This window comes from Ascaphus truei, chromosome 4 (genome assembly GCF_040206685.1).
Source record: "Ascaphus truei isolate aAscTru1 chromosome 4, aAscTru1.hap1, whole genome shotgun sequence".
NCBI classification, from domain to species: Eukaryota; Metazoa; Chordata; class Amphibia; order Anura; family Ascaphidae; genus Ascaphus; species Ascaphus truei.
In genome coordinates this window covers 375,238,200-375,252,787 of record NC_134486.1, presented here as the reverse complement: position 1 = coordinate 375,252,787, position 14,588 = coordinate 375,238,200, and positions in this window count along the sequence as shown.

Here is a 14,588-nt window from a genome sequence, read left to right as displayed (position 1 = left end):
GTAAGAAGCAAAGTAAGGGTACTTTAGTTAAATGCGTAGGCTAAAGGATTATAAGCATGCAACCATGTCAGGTAAACCCTCTTTTGCAGGTCCTATACTACCCACAAAGGTTTTCTATACCTCTCTAATGGAGGGAGAAATGTCCCAATATCTGGGTTGTGGAAGTCCAGGCAGGACAAAGCATACAATAACCAGATCAGAAAAAGTGGAAAAGGCATGGATCCAGACGAGGAACATCCAGGGTGCAAGGCACTAGACAGTGAGTGTTGACCGTGCCAGAGCCCCATAACACCCCTCATTTCAGGAGAGACCTCTGGATGATCCAAGGTGGGAGAGGGGGGTCGGTGTTCCCTACCTTTGTGGGGTCCATTGCATGGTTCGTGCAACGTGCCGCTGACAGTAGGAAAGGATATAACCAGCAGGGCAGAGGTAGGGAGTAGTACACTGACCTTGGCCTGGGATCTGAGGCCTGGGATGCAGGGGAACCGGTCTGGTTCTGGGGAAGATGCAAGCACAGGCAAGAGGAAGGGTCTGGACTCTGGACTCTGGACTCTACAAGGACAGAGGAACTGGACTGGAACAAGGCAGGAGGTACTGGACTGGGACAAGGCAGGAACAAAGCAGGGGTCAAGACAAACAAGCTCAAAGGCAGAGCAAGGCACAGAGTACTTTGCATGAGCCAATTCAGGTAGCTACTGCCTGCTATTTAAAGACCAGCGGCAGCTGCTGGCAATGAGAGCCAGAGTGAGGCTTACTTCCTGTCAGGGGGGTAATGGTAGGATTTTCCAGGAAGTAAGATGAAAATGCTTGCTGCAGTGGGGATGAAGTCACTTTCTGTCATGAACTGAGGGCAGGATTTGCCAGGTAGCAAGATGGTAACAGTTTCTTCTGTGAACATGATATTACTTCATGGCAGTGGCCATCTTAGGTATGGAACAGATCCCTTATATTCCCATAAACGTCCACTGTGTGGGCATACAACATTTTTGAAATGCATGTGAATGGAAAGATTACACAATAAATACATTGTAAAATGGCCTCCATATTGTATCATTATCAGGATTTTCACTTAAGTCTGTAACATGAGATTTATTCACTTGATATAACAGACATTATTACATACTGTTATGCCAGAACCATAAACCCTGGATGTCTGAAGGACAACCCACAAAGACAGATTCAAATAGCAAGGAGTTCCTTCTTGAAAAAGTAAGTAACATAATACATTTGAACTATATGGGCGTACAGTAAACAGAATTTCTTTAAAGTTTTATACTGTGTCTTTAGACCTTGTAGGGAGTGTGACCTAAATATCTCTACTTTGAAATATTGGGATACTTGTATTTTTAAAGACTTGGTGCACATCAAATGAATAACTAGGTTAAAATGCTATTATGCGTTAGGACATGAATCCATATATAAAATATAAACTGCTTCAAAGGTGGCCAATGGAGAATTACAACAACAACAAAAGTATAAATATTGCCATAGAGAATTGATAAATGAAAATAATTAAAATAGCTACTCCTTTTCTTGCACTGAACTACTGTTCTTTTAAAATAATTCTGCCAGACATTGTTCAAGGTCAAGAGATCGATGCCAGACCACCCTGCTTGGGGATTTGCCCTCAACACAAAGTTGTGTCAAATCCCTCAGCTGAGAAATGTCATCTACCACCTTTCATATTAACGATGACTCATAAACAGGAAGCTCAGCCCTATCCACGACACTGTAACTTTTTCATATCCGAAATCCTTTTATTAAAAGGAAAAAAGAAAGACCTTTGCCGTATACTAAAAAGCAGCTGCCCAATAATCTCCCTTCCAAAATAAACATAGCCAAAGTGGTATGGCACACTGAACAAATCAAGCTCTAAATGCTAATTTATTGACTGAAATACAATGGTTTGGTAACAAGAGAGGCAGCAATGATATAGTTTGTCTTTGTAAGTAGGTGTTTTCCTTGGCGAGATAGTTTTCAGTGACATGGGAACAGTATTATAAGTACAGAGGATTTCTGTTACACCCAAGATGAACATTTTGCTCTAGAGTTCAAATAAACAAATTTCACCACAATCATTGCTGGATGGTTTCACTTCACAATAAGTTCATGCATACATTTGTGCTCAGAATGTACACTATATATATATATATATATATATATATATATATATATATATATATATATATATATGAGTCATTATTTGTACTATTTTATATGAATGGCAGATGCGTTATGCTTAGTACAGTGAATATGTCCCACAATGCCATGGGTTCCTTACATTCTTCTTTTCCATTTCTCAATATTTTGTAGTAGATTCCATAGGGGTTGTGTCAAACTCTGCTAAATATAAAATATGGGAAACATTGGTGCAGCAAATAAAATATGTTTCATAAAGCTTTTGTTATCTTTTTATCCCTATTTGGCAAACCGAAGATGTTAATACATGCCACCTCTTGTTAAATGTTAGAAAAATAATTAAGGATTTTTGAGTGGAGCATGTAAAATGATCTAAAGGATAACCCATAGGTTGCAGTTCAGAGACCTTTACTTTAGAAAGAATGCATGAAAAACTATTGATGATGTAGCCAGGTCCCCCCTCGCGTCTAGCCAGGCCCCCCTCGCGCACTCACCCCTCCTTTCCAGTTGCGAGCGCGCGTGTGGATCGGGCTGGAGCGCGAGCATAGAGATCCCTGGTAGCTAGGGACGCGAGCGGCGAGCAGGCCGGTTGCCGGGGACGCGATCGGGCCGTCGCTAAGGCCGCGATCGCGTTGCCACCGGCCCGGCGGCTCGGGAAGCAGGGCGCCGCCATACACAGGGCTGTTGCGCATGCGCAATGGCAATGCACAGCGCGGGAGGCTCAGACAGCTCGTGCATGCGCGAGGATAGACTGCCAGCCCCCAGGGTGCTTAGGGGCAGAGACACCTGACGCCAGGGAGCCAATCGGAAGGCCGGATTCCCCTGCTCCCAGTTAGATACATTTCGCGGGGTTTTGGCAGCACACAGGCAGTCAGGATCCGGACCAGCTAGGGGTAAGAGGTGGATGCAGGGGTCAGTGACCCTCTGCATAGGCCAGCAGCCCCCAAGGGCCCAGTTAGGTCCTGAGCCACCTAATAGCTTGTGGAGCTTAGGGACAGGCCCTAGATAGGGACACTGCCCCATTATTTGGTCAAGTAGTCAGGGACACAGTGCTGACGCCGTGCGGCCCTGCGAGGTGGGTTCTGGGCTCAGAACACCACCAAAGACCCTAAGACTAGGAGAGACATTGTTCGCGCTGGACTTTCAACCCACGCGGTGTGGAGGACAACGTCGGATCGTGCGGATTGATATCGCGGTACCCGTGGCTGGAGCCCGGGCAGGTAACCTGCAACTCACGTGCACCAACCAGGCCTATCACCAAACATAGTGGCTGCGCAGTCACACACACATATGCACAGTGGTATTTGACTCTGGGAGTACGAGACATTTGGGTGGGGGTTACTGGACACAGGGTGGGGTCACGTTGTGGGAGGTTAGCGTCCGCCGTGACGCCTAGAGGTGGTAGCATCCGCCGTGACGCCTAGAGGTGGTAGCGTCCGCCATGACGCCTAGAGGTGGTAGCGTCCGCCGTGACGCCTAGTGTGGTTAGTGTCCGCCGTGACACCCAGTGTGGTTAGCGTCCGCCGTGGCGCATGTTGATTTGTGTTGATATATGTTGCTATGCAGTAAAGCCAGTCCTGATTTAGATTTACTCGCTTTGTGTGGTTGTTTCCTGTGAGGGCCTCCTCCCACTCCGTTGGGATCCCTCCCAGGTGGAGGCGTTGCACCAAGAGATGTATAATATGTATGTACCCCAGGTTCCCCTAGCGGAGGCTTAGGCTCCTGAGAGCCACACAGGTTGCACAGCAGGTAGTAGCGGCTGTATTCATAGGGAATACCCGTTACATTTGGAGGCGCTGCTGAGAGCAGTCCTGGGGTGCCCCAATTTGTAGTTACCGTTACCCTGTCAGTCAGCATGTCTGCGCTCACGCCCAAACAAGTGGCCGACTGGGCCGAAAAGCTAGGAGAGCTTCTGCGACACGTGGTCGCTGTAGACGGCGTGCCTGCTGATGTCTCCATGTTTACCGTCTGCAGCGCAGTAAGGACATTACCTGGTCTGGCGGGCGCCCGCCTTATCAGCAAGCACTATAACATTGACCGGCAAGAAAACACCCTATTGCTAGCCACTGAACAAGCTATACTTCCTGATAGAGGCCCACGAGTAGTGTATCTACCAGAGACTTTGCCGCAAGGGTGCCCTCTAATTTACCCGGGAACTGTTTCCAGTCACGTCACTTCCCTCCCCAGACATGAGGGTTGGGACGACAGAGATATGGCCGCCAGTACACCCATCCGATCAGATATATCCCTTCCCAGAGTGAACTTCTCTTCAGATGCTAGGCAAGGGGCCACCGGTTGGGCCGGCAGTCCGGCAACATCACCGGTTACTAACCGGTCCATGAACAGTTCTACCCCAACCCCTAACAGGCAGCGAGCAGCGATAGCCAGTGGCTCCGACAATGACGGCTCCCTGTTAGGAGTGACATTCCCGCAGCTAGTGGAAGCGATAACTACGTCCGCTCAAGCCCAAAATTATAGGAAATTAAAGGCGTTCTCAGGAACGGTTCCTGTCCCCACAGGCGAAGAAAGTATCGATTCTTGGAAGGAGCATACCCTCAAGGTGATCGACGAATGGCCCTGCTCTGAAACGGTCAGACGGCAGAGAATCCTGGAAAGCCTATGACCCCCAGCGGCCACCATGGTCAGTGCACAGCGTGACCAAGACCCTGATCTCTCTGCTCACCAGATGGTAGACTTGCTAGTCCAGATCTATGGCAAAGAGGAAGAGGAGAGCGAGCTGTGGTTCAAATATTACGCTCTCCGACAGAAGGAGAAGGAAGACCTGTCCGACTTCCTGCAACGCATCCAGCTGGTCCTGTGGAAATTGCGAACTTGCGGCCTCATCCTATCTTCAGAGATGGACGAATATCGGCGCAAGCAGTTCCTCCGAGGGGCCATCCCCACCCACCACATCGTGATCATGATCAGGTGCTCACTAAAGGAGGGACCTCCCCCTACCTTCATGGACATTCTGGGGATCGTAAAAGGGCATGAGGCCTATACCAAGCTGCATGCAGGCACCAAGGTCAGAGATCCTCCGGTCAGTGACACCCCGGGAGCCTCTGCTCGCCGGACCAAGACACCTGTCAAAGAGGAAGATGCACCACCCAAGTCGCCCTCAACGAAAGGGCGGGCTTCGGGGAGATCCTCCCCCACTTACCCAAGACGACTGGACCTCAAAGACGTCGTCTGCTATACCTGTGGACAGAAAGGCCATTTCTCTAGAGAGTGCCCTAATGGAGACACCCCAGAAAAGGAAACGCCCCGTAAAGGAAGCTCGGCCAGGGCTATGATCTGTCAGAGGCAGACCTCAGAAGCCAAAACCACCGAGGCCACCCCCACGCCTCCCGAAGCCCCTCCTGACCTGAGCCCAGGCGAAGGAACTCCAGGGGGAGATGGCTACTGTCAGGTGGGCCCTTTGGCCATCGTACGTGTGGTAGTAGAGGGAGTCTATGCTGCTGCTCTATTGGACACCGGGTCTCAAGTGACCATAATATACCGGCACTTCTATGACCAGCACCTGAAGCATTGTCCCCTGCGGTCGGCGGAACATATGAAAGTGAGGGGGCTGAGCAATGAAGATTACCCCATCGATGGGATTGTGAGCGTTCAACTGGAGATACTTCAATTGAATACCGGCAAGAAACATCCCATGAGTGTGGAGGCAATGGTGTGCCCAAAGCCTCAAGGACAGTGTCAGTATCCGGTCATCCTGGGGACAAATACGGATATAGTACGAGCTGTAATCAGAGCCTACTTGAAGGAGACTAATGAATTGCCCATGGCCGATGCCCGCCTAGATCCTGTACTGAGAGAGGAGTGCAACCGAGTATATGCCCTAGAGCGTCACGGGGACCTCTACAATCGTCAATGCGGACTGACGACCATTTCACCAGGGGGAGTGAAACGCCTGGCCGTTTGGTGCTGTTATCCGGATCGGGAGGAGACCGATCATCTGTTCTCTCTGGAGAGTGACCCTGAGGAAGAGATCCAGAGAGGGTATCGGGTAATACCTGAAGTAAAAGAGTGGACGACCCGAGTTCCTCTCCGAACCCATGTGTATATCCAAAACATCTCTCCATTTCCAATGGACATCGACGTAGGAGAAAGTCTGGGCAGTATATATCCTGTCAGCCCGGTGGAAACCGCGCCCCAGGTGAACGCCGCTGCAGTAGGTGAGCGGTTAGTCGACCTGGACTTCAACTTCGGAGATTCGACCCTGCCGACCGAGTGGAAGGATCGACTGACAGCCAAGCTGAAGGAAAGAAAAACAGTATTTTCTACCAGCGAGATGGATGTGGGCCGCAGTCGCAGCGCCCAACACACTATTAGGCTGAATGACGCCACTCCGTTCCGTGAACGCTCTCGTCGTATCGCCCCCAGGGATGTGGACGATGTAAGGGATGTCCTGGAGGAGATGAAGACCGCTGGAATACTGACGAAGTCGCGGAGTCCTTATGCATCACCCATAGTGGTAGTAAGGAAGAAGAATGGATCTGTAAGATTGTGCGTCGATTATCGAACCCTAAATAATCGTACGGTACCTGACCAATACAATCTCCATCGTATTGAAGAGATCCTGAACGCTCTGAACGGGAGACAATGGTTTAGTGTGCTCGATTTGCGATCTGGGTACTACCAGGTACCCATGAGTGAAGAGGATCAGGAAAAGACTGCCTTCGTCTGTCCCCTGGGCTTCTACCAGTTCATGCGTATGCCCCAAGGTATATGCAGAGCCCCTGCTACCTTCCAGCGGTTGATGGAAAAAACAATAGGCGACATGAATCCTCGGGAGTGCCTGGTTTACCTGGACGATATCATAGTCTTTGGGAAGACCTTAGAAGAACACGAGGAGAGGCTACTGAAGGTGATAGATCGTCTTGGCCAAGAAGGATTGAAGCTATCACTCGACAAGTGTAGGTTTTGCCACACCTCAGTGACCTACGTGGGACACATCGTGTCTGCCCAGGGGATTGCTACTGATCCAGCCAAAGTAGAAGCGGTGGTGAACTGGCCGCGTCCCGATAATGTCGCGGAACTGCGATCCTTCCTTGGGTTCTGTGGGTATTACCGTCGGTTCGTGGAAGGGTACTCTAGTCGAGCTAAACCCCTGAACAATTTGCTGAAGATATACCCTGAAGATACTGGGAGAAAGGCCACGTCGGCCCGTCAACCGTTTGGTGATAAGTGGACGCCTGAGTGTGAACGGGCCTTCCTGAATTTGAAGAAAAGCTTGACTGAAGCACCAGTGCTTGCATATGCTGACCCAGAACAACCATATGTCCTGCATGTGGATGCCAGTCTCAATGTACTGGACGCTGTCCTTCATCAGAAACACCCCGAGGGTCTTCGGCCTGTAGCCTACATCAGCCGCAGTCTGACACCCAGTGAGCAGAAATATCCGGTGCACAAGTTAGAGTTCCTGGCTCTCAAATGGGCGATCACGGAGAAACTTCATGATTACCTCTATGGTGTTACGTTTGAGGTAAGGACCGATAACAATCCCCTCACGTACATCAATACTTCCGCCAAATTGGATGCAGCCGGACACCGATGGTTGGCGACACTATGTAACTACCGATTCTCCCTGAAGTACAAGCCAGGGCCTCTGAACATTGGGGCCGATGCTCTATCACGACGACCAGGATTGAGTGCCACCCCTGATGATGATGAATGGGAAGAGATCCCTGGACCTGGGATGCGAGCAATGTGTAGTATAGCGGCTGTCATCAATGATCAGGTCGCATTCTCTGAACTAAGAGTTGCCGATTCGTTAGGGTGCCAGTCGCAAGCGATCCCTGCTGCCTACTGCGACCCCGCAGGGATGAACATAACCCAGGACAAAGTCATAAGATGGAAAGACTTAGTAGACTATCAATTAAGAGATCCAGTGATCAGCATAATCCGACAAGCCGTTCAGCGGAAGAACCCTGCTCTATTGAAGAGTGCTCCCCGAGATCTGGTCGCGTTAATCATGCATGAGGTGGACAAGTTCGAGATAGATAATTGTTTGCTCTATAGGGTAGTCCAATATCATAACCACCCTGATAGGCGACAACTATTTCTACCCCAAAACTTGAGATATATGGTGTTGAAGTCTCTACACGATGACCACGGGCATCTCGGGGTAGAGAAGACTTTTGGGCTAGTCCGAGACCGGTTTTTCTGGCCCAAGATGCGGGAAGCGGTGGAACAACACTGCCGCCGTTGTTCCCGGTGCGTTCAACGCAAGACGTTGCCTACCCGAGCAGCTCCCATGGCCCATCTAAAGAGTTCTGGTCCAATGGACCTGGTGTGTATGGACTTCCTGTGTATCGAACCTGATAGTCGAGGAATCGGTAATGTGCTGGTCATCACGGACCATTACACCCGCTATGCACAGGCCTTCCCCACAAAAGACCATAAGGCTATCACGGTCGCGAAAGTTCTATGGGAAAAGTTCTTCGTTCACTACGGTCTTCCAAACCGACTTCACTCCGACCAAGGGCGAGATTTTGAGAGTACTCTGATCCGAGAATTACTTAAAATGCTGAACATCGCCAAATCCCGGACGACGCCGTACCACCCTGAAGGAGATGCTTTACCTGAACGATTCAACAGGACCCTGTTGGACATGCTTGGAACCCTGAAGGGAATGCAGAAAACAGAATGGAGTCGTCATGTAGAAACTTTGGTACACGCGTATAACTGTACTCGCCATGAGTCCACGGGGTTCTCCCCGTACTTCCTCATGTTTGGGCGGGAGTAGACTTCCAGTAGATGTGCGTCTCCGAGTATCAACGGACGGGATATTCAATACCACTCATTTTAAGTACGTGCAATGGCTAAAAGACAGTCTGCAACAAGCTTACCAACAGGCTGAGAAGTCTACAGCCAAACTGAATGCTGGTAACAAGAGACGTTATGACAATAAAGTCAAGTATCGAGAGTTACGTCCTGGGGATGCAGTGTTACTTCGTAATTTGGGAATCCCCGGAAAACATAAACTGGCGGACCGGTGGAGAGATGGCCTATATGAGGTGGAGTCACAGATGCCTGGCCTCCCGGTTTATCGCATCAGAGACACCGATGGCCGGGTAAAGGTTTGGCATCGTAATCACCTTCTCCCCAGCCCCCAAGTGGGAGATGAAGAAGAGGAACTACAGGCCACACCTCTCAACGGTGAGTTCGATCTATCAGAGGTGGGTCAAGAGACTGTAACTAACGAGACTCACTCTGAAACTCCGGAAGGCCCTATGGAGGGACCCTCTCAAAGGGACCATCCCGCAGAAGGGGCATCTCCCGAAGGAGCTACGGGTAAAGGGCCCCGTAGGCCAATGCCTACTAAGGTGGCACCAACAGGCCAGCCTTTGGATCCACAGAGCCCGTGTTTTGTACCCTCAGAGACATTTCTCCCCTCAAGGGAAGAGGCTAGGCCTCAGGACTATGCTTATTACTCCCCCGAGGAAGTTGCCGAAGAACAACTCCGACGGAGTCAACGAGTTAGGTACCCGCCAACTAGGGTTGCTTACGATCAAATGGGGGCACCCCATTATGAGGCTCAGCAGTGTTCTCGTAGTAAGATACAGTCTGTGATTGTGATGCTCAACGAGTTATGCAATCTTGTTTAGAGTTACCTGTGCAGAGATATATATATATTACTGCATTTTTTATTATATAATTTTTGTACATTGGTGGGAAGTTATGTGGTCCAAGCGAGGACGTTGGAGTTTTCACCAGGGGGAGGATGTAGCCAGGTCCCCCCTCGCGTGTAGCCAGGCCCCCCTCGCGCACTCACCCCCTCCTTTCCAGTTGCGAGCGCGCGTGTGGATCGGGCTGGAGCGCGAGCATAGAGATCCCTGGTAGCTAGGGACGCGAGCGGCGAGCAGGCCGGTTGCCGGGGACGCGATCGGGCCGTCGCTAAGGCCGCGATCGCGTTGCCACCGGCCCGGCGGCTCGGGAAGCAGGGCGCCGCCATACACAGGGCTGTTGCGCATGCGCAATGGCAATGCACAGCGCGGGAGGCTCAGACAGCTCGCGCATGCGCGAGGATAGACTGCCAGCCCCCAGGGTGCTTAGGGGCAGAGACACCTGACGCCAGGGAGCCAATCGGAAGACCGGATTCCCCTGCTCCCAGTTAGATACATTTTGCGGGGTTTTGGCAGCACACAGGCAGTCAGGATCCGGACCAGCTAGGGGTAAGAGGTGGATGCAGGGGTCAGTGACCCTCTGCATAGGCCAGCAGCCCCCAAGGGCCCAGTTAGGTCCTGAGCCACCTAATAGCTTGTGGAGCTTAGGGACAGGCCCTAGATAGGGACACTGCCCCATTATTTGGTCAAGTAGTCAGGGACACAGTGCTGACGCCGTGCGGCCCTGCGAGGTGGGTTCTGGGCTCAGAACACCACCAAAGACCCTAAGACTAGGAGAGACATTGTTCGCGCTGGACTTTCAACCCACGCGGTGTGGAGGACAACGTCGGATCGTGCGGATTGATATCGCGGTACCCGTGGCTGGAGCCCGGGCAGGTAACCTGCAACTCACGTGCACCAACCAGGCCTATCACCAAACATAGTGGCTGCGCAGTCACACACACATATGCACAGTGGTATTTGACTCTGGGAGTACGAGACATTTGGGTGGGGGTTACTGGACACAGGGTGGGGTCACGTTGTGGGAGGTTAGCGTCCGCCGTGACGCCTAGAGGTGGTAGCGTCCGCCGTGACGCCTAGAGGTGGTAGCGTCCGCCGTGACGCCTAGAGGTGGTAGCGTCCGCCGTGACGCCTAGTGTGGTTAGTGTCCGCCGTGACACCCAGTGTGGTTAGCGTCCGCCGTGGCGCATGTTGATTTGTGTTGATATATGTTGCTATGCAGTAAAGCCAGTCCTGATTTAGATTTACTCGCTTTTTGTGGTTGTTTCCTGTGAGGGCCTCCTCCCACTCCGTTGGGATCCCTCCCAGGTGGAGGCGTTGCACCAAGAGATGTATAATATGTATGTACCCCAGGTTCCCCTAGCGGAGGCTTAGGCTCCTGAGAGCCACACAGGTTGCACAGCAGGTAGTAGCGGCTGTATTCATAGGGAATACCCGTTACAATTATATTAACTTTGTATAAGTTCAAGGGAAAAGAGCAAACAATAGATTTGAAAGTTTTAGCTACAATTATGGAGAGGGAGCAAAGAAAATGGCTGGCACTGAGAGCTTGAAGCAGGGGAGCCTGGTTCAATTCCTGGTGTCGGCTCCTTGTGACCTTGGGCAAGTCACTTTATCTCCTTGTGCCTCAGACACCAAAAACACAGATTGTAAGTGCCACAGGGCAGGGACCTGTGCCTTCAAAATGTCTCTGTAAAGCGTTACATAAAACAAGCAACGCTATACAAGAACATGCTATTATTATTATTTGATCGAATAGTCTTAAAAAAAGCTATTTCTTTTAAAAATGTATTTAAAACTAAATTCATTTGATTTCATATATACAGTACAGAATACAGCAAACAAAAATATCACTTGTAAGCACATTCACATGTCTCAGACAGGTCTGCAACCCTGATTTTCACCCTTATCTTTTAGTATACAGTGCTCCCACTGAAGCCAGGGATTCTGGGAAATGACATGTATATTGGCACACACTGCCGTATTACAGAGATTTTCAGCACAAACTGGGATAAAGCAGTGCATACCCAGTAAAATTTACTCACAGACAACTGTTTTGCACTTTTGGATCTCTTCAGTGTCAGGCTGGTTATACTGACTTTGCAATGTGAAGTTGGAATAGTTTCAACCACACTTTATATAAGTTATGGTGGGCAAAAAAAGGGACAAAAAGCTCCACCATACAGTGCACAGCAAATACAAATATCATTTGTGAGTACATTCACTTGTCTCAGACAGGTCTGCAACCCTGATTTTCACCATTATCTCCTAGCATACAGTGCTTCCACTAGAGCCAGGGATTCTGTGAAATTACATGCAAATTAGCACGTGTCACCTATTATTTCCTGTCCTTTTTAATATGGACATCTATAAGTATATATATACGGGGCTCGACAAATGCCCTCGCCGCACGCCAGGAGCGAGTGCATTTTACCTGCTGGCGAGGTGTTACGGCGGAATGCTGTGGTGGGGTGCTGTGGCAGGGGGGCTGTGGTAGCGTGGTTCTTCATCTACGGCATTTTCCTCCTTCAATGCATTCTCCTCTGCATTGAAAAATGCTGGGCGGCATCAAATGATGCTGTATTGCCATGCCAATGGCATGCTACGTGATGTCACGACGTCACGGAGATGAGGAGGCAGCCTCGGAGCATGACGCAGCACTGCAGCTGAGGGCGAGCGGGCAGACGGGGAGCACGAGACACTAAAGTGATTTATATACCCCAACACCCAAGTGACATAAACATCTCCACATCATCAAAAAGCATCATCATCGGGCGACAAAACAGCTGTGCATAATACAATCTAATTAGATCATGCTCCAACTCCATGTTCTCCATGTTCTCCGGTTCTCTTCACTTTACCCTCTTGGGTGTTCTTTAGTCCACATTTTTGCAGGTCCGTATATTGTATATTTATGTAGTCATACAGACAGCATGTTCCTTTATTTGACCGCACTTTGTGCCTTCAGCAGTACTGGTACACTAGGGGTTAACTAGCAACCTATGTATAGCCATGCCGCATGTGACACCGACAGGTGTATTATGGGTTACCCGACTGGGATTACAGCGGGTTCCATCTGCCATAGGATTCTACAGATATACGCATGCCAGTATCTGTTATTCTTAGGTGCTGTTTAGGACTAAATTCATCACTGCTACAGCACATACACATTTGCAGTGGTGTATCTGTACACGTGCAGTACACATGACTACCACTGGTGTCTGCTGCCTTTAAAGAGTTGAGCACACATGTGGTTGCCTTGACAACCGGGCCTGCTGATGCAGCATCAGTTTGTTTACATGCAATCACACTGACAGCTTGGGTTTGATCATGTGACTTGGATTCCCCAATAGGAGTACAGACATGGAGTTGGAGCATGATCTAATTAGATTGTATTATACACAGCTGTTTTGTCGCCCGAAGATGATGCTTTTTGATGATGTGGAGATGTTTATGTCACTTGGGTGTTGGGGTATATAAGTCACTCACTATCCTGTGTCTGTTGCACCACCCTGAGGAAGATCCCCCTGTGGCATCGAAACGTTGGAGTTATGTGCTGTATTTAATACATTAATTTTCATTCACCTGAGTGCTGTCTCCTTTTTACTGCCCTATACATACACCGAAATAACCTATACGGGGTTGTTCCAGATCTGACTCCCAAGCTTCACATGGGAGACATCAGAATCCCCCCTAACCCAGAAGACAGTTAGGGAACACCTCCCCTCAAACATATAACATTGCGGGAATGAGGGTACCTGGACATTGAGGGACTGTGGATCAGGTAAGATCCCAGGCGGGATTGCTGCTTTAGAAATTGTGAAGCGGGGTAATCCAGACACTGGTTAAGGGGTTCAGGGAACTAGTCATTCACATCTGGCTTTTTTTTCTAGATTAGTGAGGTCACCCGACATTTAAACACACAAACATACAAACACACAAACACATGTAACTATGTAAAAAGGAGTAATTATAGTAAAGTATAAATGTAATACAATAAATAAACTGTTATGTCAAAAACAAATCTTGTTATTAGTTCTTATTAGGATTTTTTTTAAAGTGGGGTGGGCTAGGGGAGGGGTGGGGCCAGGTGGTGAGTACTTTTTTGATTGGGTGAGTAGCTTTTTGGATAATTTGTCGAGCCCTGTTTTACATATATATATATATATATATATATATATATATATATATATATATATATATATATATATATGGATAGATGGATGGATGGATGGATGGATGGATGGATGGATGGATGGATATATGGATAGATGGATGGATGGATATATGGATAGATGGATAGATGGATAGATGGATAGATGGATGGATGGATGGATGGATGGATGGATAGATGGATGGATGTAGATAGATAGATACAGTATAGAAGAAAGACAGTGATATAGATTTCATAGCTAACTTTTGCTGAATTATATAGATTTAGCTTTCCACAATTTCACTAAATAAATTGAAGGCTGTGTATATGAAGGCCCATACATTTAGGGTTCCTAAAATAGGACAATCAGGGGCAGAGGGTAGTTTCTGAAAAACGTTAGCAACTAGGATGAAAAACTCTTGGGATTTTATAGCCCATGATCCAGTTGTAATTATTAGCCTGCTGCAGCAAACAAAACAATAATTATATACTGTAAATATAATATTACAACAAACCACATTTCAACATCTCATTTACAATCAGAAATCCAGACTTAGATGTGGGTTTATTACACAACCAACATGGGTATCATGCAGTGTTGTTTTTTCACACACACTACGAAAATCTAGTGTTGAGAAATCAGTGTTTTGTAGCTGGTAGATTGGAAC